This window comes from Sinohyriopsis cumingii, chromosome 2, assembly GCF_028554795.1.
Source record: "Sinohyriopsis cumingii isolate HCF-2022 chromosome 2, ASM2855479v2, whole genome shotgun sequence".
Taxonomy (NCBI): Eukaryota; Metazoa; Mollusca; class Bivalvia; order Unionida; family Unionidae; genus Sinohyriopsis; species Sinohyriopsis cumingii.
Window position 1 is genome coordinate 5,620,391 of NC_142962.1, and position 6,000 is coordinate 5,626,390.

The 6,000-nt window shown below is 37.2% G+C and overlaps 1 protein-coding gene across 1 annotated transcript in view; it reads right to left on the reverse strand.

The window, feature by feature from the left end:
- LOC149804276 (interferon-induced protein 44-like) overlaps positions 1–2,136 on the reverse strand; it is a 37,061-nt gene extending 34,925 nt beyond the window's left edge. Inside the window, exon 1 of the mRNA XM_089932112.1 lies at positions 1,933–2,136. The gene's annotated coding sequence lies outside the window, so the exon portion shown is untranslated. The remainder of the gene's footprint in view (positions 1–1,932) is intronic.
- Between the last annotated feature and the right edge of the window lie 3,864 nt (positions 2,137–6,000).

A 6,000-nucleotide genomic window follows, 5' to 3' on the forward strand; every position in this document is an offset into this window, starting at 1 on the left:
AGTACAAAACCCATGGATATGAATTCTGTATCCTATGTGGATGTCATATGTGAGCATGCCATGCCGCAGTCCTCCCGGCCTCTATTTCTAATGGTATGGCAGGTGCGTAGCTGTCATATAGCAAGATTATGCAAAACATAGGGGTCCACGACTTATTTTTTTAGACAGGGGCCCATCGGTAAGCATTGCATATGGGCCCACCCGCATAGATGTCCAAATATCCTATCTACGCGACTGAGGAATGGATATATATCTCGCTGTTATAAGCACGCTTATAAACATTTTCATATGGGTTCGTTACAAAGAAAATTATGAGTATCAGTCAGTGAATCAAGGGATTGGTGGGGGGGGGGAGGGGTTCTAACCATTAACAATATAACACAAGGGAAGACACCAGTCGGCATCCCTTGGTAGTTTAAACCCTGGTAGTCTTGTATTTCACCATTGGCCGAAAGGTAAGATCCGAACAACCTAGAGTTTGTAGTTCAGCGCTAAATACAAGCGGACGATATCAAGGAAATAAATAGTTATTTTATTGTGCCATCTTCGTAACTAACAACTGTTGCTCATCCATTTTCTTTGAAGTTAATACACTGGCAACAATAAAAACACAAAATTTATAACTGTTTAAGTGATTACAATAAGTATTGACTTGTATTTTCAAAGAAAAAGTCTGTTTCAGGAGTTAACAATGCACAATGTAACAATGTAAACAGCAATCAACACCAAATTTACCAAAATCAATATTTCTATTTGCCACAAAAATTAAAACGCATCACAATGTGCATTAACGATATTTTCTGCGGACTCGAGGTGGTTCGGATCTTATCTTTCGGTCAGTATTGAAATCCAAGACTATCCTAACGCGAACGACACAACCGGGGACAGTACTTGCCCAGAGGTAAAAATTGGCGAACAGTTATTGCATTTTATCCAATATGTCACAAACTAAACGAAGTGTGTCGAGCTGTTTTGAAAATTGAACTATTCTTGATTACGACTAGCTTAAGTTGGAAATTAGCAGACGTAATTAGGATACACTAGCATGGTTGGAACTACCGAGGGGTGCGGTCTGGTGTCTTTCCTTGTGTTATATTGTTTCATGTTAGACTCCCCATCCCTTGATTCATGGACGGATACTCCTAATTTTATTTGTAACGAACCCCTGTGATTATAATTTTCATGTTATAATGCTCCTCTTCGCAAGAGCTAGAACATGTTCAACTCTTCACTTTTGTTATCACATCTTTAAAAAAAAGAAAATCCAATCGTCTTGAGTGCTTTTGTCTTATTTTTCGTAGAAAAAGAAAACGAAAGTAGAGCTAATATTTCTACGAAAAGTAGGTCATATTCATTTGTGAACCGTTCAAAGATTAAACTGAGACGATATAAAGGCAGAGGATTCGTAAAGGAAACATCAGTCATTTAAAACACTATCACACACATACATACGCGCAGGAGTGAACTTATCGATGGTTAACAACAAGTTCTTTTCCATTACATCTTATTGTTTCTAACAACAATGACGAACCCAACCACTCAATATTAAACAGTGACGGAGAATAGCTTGGATGTCTAATCGATTTATAATTTATTCATTTGGTACAAAATCAATATATCTGCTGCATAATAGCATAAAACATTTTTTTTTACATATATTTTTGTTTTACAAAAAACTAGCCTGAATCCGTGTGTGAAATATTTTTTTAAAGATATGTTTCAGGGATAGACAAAATGAAACTATTCGTGATGTGCATTACAAGATATATGCGATTGCAGAATCTACATAAATTACACACATCACAGCTCGTATGGGTTCAGTTCAATTTCTCAGTAAAGGTTTGACCGTGTGACCCATTTTCTGAATGAAATGCTTCATAAAGTACTGTTAACAGGAAGTAAATAAATATACAGAAGGAAACTGTCATTTACCTGATTAATGCCTGGGTACTTCGTTCGGGGTATTGATTCAGGACACTTTTATAATCTATGTAATGTTTGCATAGGACTTGAAGAAACGATAAGCCACACTTTGCTGGAGAACGATATACACCTACGCCTAAGCTGTAAGTAGTATTCTGCCGGTAGATGGTGACGCCGAAATATATATTCATGCGACCTCTACTTCCTGTCTGCTAAGGAGTATCCATTAAAGACATTCCACACTTGAAGGAAGTTAACACAAATGTTTAATGAGAGTAACGCGAGGAAGGAACTGGAAAGATGTCAAAAGTTTTAAAAAATATTAATTTGGTGCAAACATGCATATATGATTCATGTAAAGGAAACACTATTTGTTTGCACTCGTTATAGTAAGAATTAGAGACTAACGTGAGTTTTCTATGGATTGTGACGAAATAATTTCGATGAAATATTTCAGAACAAAATGGTCTTTTCAGTGTTTGAAAAAGCGAAATAATTATGTAAAATCAAAGAGTGGCGCTAACAGAAGAAAGTTGAAGATTTGCCTTTAATTTTTTTTTTAACCTAGGTTACTAATGTGGTGGGAGATAACTGTAAGAAAATTTGGAGGATTAATTTACTTACTCAAGCAGTTCCTGATAGATGCTATATAATTGCCAGAATGTCTGCATCTGCACACTTTAAAATACGATTAAATTATAAAAATATATCTTGTTTTGCCAGCTTTTCACCTAAGTAATGTTTAAACAGTTATTATTATTATTACTATATGAGAATTTTCTATTTATTTGCTTATGTTGTTTGCAGTTTCAAACTTCGCCGCACTCCGCAGTTATCTGGCAAGTACTGTCAGTCACTAATATATATAAAGAAAGGTTTTTAACCACGTGATAGTACTGGATCGTCAGGAAAAAGGGGTGAATAGAGAAAATGGCGGACAGTGTGTGTGTGTGTGAAAAAATGACGTAAAAATACATGGACCAACGAACAGTAACATAAACCAGTGGCGTCAGTAGGGTTTGTGTCACCCAGTGCGGTAACTCATAGTGTCACCCCCATGGACCTCTTTTCTGCACAAAAATGAAAAAATTGAACAGACATTTTGGTGTCACTCCCTCTGATGGTGTCACCCGGTGCGGTTCGCACCCCCCCCCCCCCCGCACCCACTCTAGTGATGCCACTGGACACAAACTATATGTAACATAATGGTGTTTTTATGTGCTATTAGATGTGAATATTTTTATTTGAGTTTTTAGTCACAATATGAATAACATAGAAGGTAAATCGACCAAATTGTGAGAAAACCAAGTGAAAATGACGCAGAATAGTATACAAGGTCGCTAGTATTGTCAAAAGATCTTGAATATGTGGTTGTTTACTGAAATTGTATTCTTTGGTTAAGCTTCTTCGATGTAGCAGAATTGGTTATACCATTAGCTACTTTTTGTACAGAAACTGTATTATTATCAAAATATTTTCCAGCAAAGTACATCGAATCAAACTCTTTTGTTTCACCGGTATCCAGATTGATTGATCTCTTTAGTCTTTGTGTTTTTTGTGTGTGTTTTCCAGCTTTTCCACCTTTACTGTTCTCACTTGGGGTGATGGCTTGAAGATTTTCAAGCTTATTGTCTTTTCCTTTTGAGTTAATATGATCAGACACGAGACCTTAGTAGTTAAGTGGGATACCCTAGCCTCAATGGGAATTAGCATTACAGGACCCCCCTGGGACAATCTAGCCTCAATGGAAATTTAACATGGAGAAAAATCGTGGGACAATCTAGCCTCAAGGGGAATTTAACATGGGAAAAAGTCTTGGGTCACTCTAGCCTCAAGGGGAATTGAACATGGGAAAAAGTCTTGGGTCACTCTAGCCTCAAGGGGAATTGAACATGGGATTTTTTTAAAATTTTTTTAAAATTTAAATTTAAATTTAAATTTAAAAAAGGGGTAGGCAATTGAAAAGTCATTCTCTTTTCGAGAAATATGGCTGGCCCTGAAAAGGGCCTTTGGGTTTTCTTCTTCTGCTTCTAATTTCTTCTTTTTATCAACCAACTTCTTATTTTATCTCCTACACTCTTTCTCTTCTTTTTTTTCTCCTCTTCTTTCTTCTCTTCCTCCTCTTCTTTCTTCTTCTCTTCCTCCTCTTCTTTCTTCCTCTTCTCATTTTCTTCTTCTTTTTCAATTTTTTCGTTCCATTTGCGTATTCTTATCCTTTCCTCTTCATCCTCCTTCTCCTCCTTTATCTCTTTCATGACACCACTTATCATATCCTTTACCTTTCTTAAGTTATTAATTTCCATCTTTACACGATGGGGACTATAGGAATAGTGGTCTTCAACGAGTCTTATTAACATCTGCTCCATCATTCCTAAATTGTCCAAAACGTCTTGCAATGTTTGCATTTTGTCAATTTGGTTAGAAGCCATCTTCTTTGTAGAATGGTTTGAACGACGAATACTGTGGGTTCTTATAGTGAAAGCGCGGACGTGAAGGAAAACATCCCCCAAATTTGATCTTACCTAGATCATGACCTAAAACAACAACGCGCGGACGTGAAGGAAAACATCCCCTACTTTCTCATTTCATATAATAAAAACCAAAACTATACTCTCCACATACGCTAAGAAACAATAAATAAACCCATAATCTACTATTCACACAAACATACCTGAGCTCTTACAAACACAAACACACAAACACATACCCTCACACAATTAAAAAAGAGTTAGTGTTTATATTCACACTACTCTACCTACACACATTGGCAAATGGATCGTTATTTCTTTTCTAGAGTATTGGGTAGCCCTGAAAAGGGCTGTTTTTTTTTAACTTCATGGACACCTGGTTAATGGTGACACCTTCCAGGCCTGGCACCACATACACATCTTGTCCCCCAGTTACTTTTTACCTTTTGGGGTGAGAGAGCAGAGGCAGGATATGTGGCTTCAGAATCCCAATTTTCGGTTTCTGGGATTCTGAAATTTTTTCTTCTTCTCTCCTTTTCCTCCTCCTCTTCTTTGTATCTTCTCTCCTCCTCTTTGTATCTTCTTTCCTCTTCTTCTTTATATCTTCTCTCCTCCTCTTCTTTGTTTCTTCTTTCCTCCTCATCTTTTATCCTTCCCTCTTCCACAATGGCTTCCGCGGCCAGTTCATTTAATATGCGCCTGGCATATTCCAGATGCACATGAAGTTCCAACAGTTTCTCCAGTCTCGTGTTCATTTTTGGTGTTGATCAATCAACAAGGGTAGCTAGACTGCCGAACGAGTTTCAATTTATAGTGAAAGCGCGGACGTGAAGGAAAACATCCCCCTAAAAACATAAAATTGATCTTACCTAGATCATGACCTAAAACAACAACGCGCGGACCTAAAAGAAACACTCACTCACTTTTTTATGCTGCTCATCACTATTTTAAAATTTTTTATTAACCACTTCAATAGACTATCCACATACGCGAAGCAATCCAATCTAACCCCAAATGTACACCTCAAACACCAAAAAAGACATCATTTTAATCTACTATCCATACCAACTTACTTAATCACTTACAAACACAAACACACAAACACATACCCTCACATTTTTTAAAAAAGAGTTAGTGTTTATATTTACACTACTCTACCTACACACATTGGCAAATAGATAGTTATTTCTTTTCTAGAGTATTGGGTAGTCCTGAAAAGGGCTGTTTTTTTTGTTTGCTATGGCAATCTTTTTTTAGTTTCTAAGAATGCAATGTCCTCTGAGGATAGACTTTCTGGCGATAGGTCTGCTTCTTCGGAAAGAGAAGAAGAACTCTTTGGTGTCGATACGACAATCGACAAAGCCTCTGTCAGCTTCAGGTTGCTGCTGCTGTTGTTGTTGCTGCTGTTGCTGCTGTCTCTGAAGTCTGGACTTCTCTGTCCATTTTTCTTTCTCTCTGTTCATTTCTTCTCTGAAGAGCTCTTCTATCAGGTCTTCAGTGACTTTTAATATTCTCACATTCTGTGTCTGACCCTATGCAAATTCACGTAGGCTTCGTTGAGCTTAGCTAGTTTGGAGCACATCTTCTTAGGGGGATGAGTCGACAATGG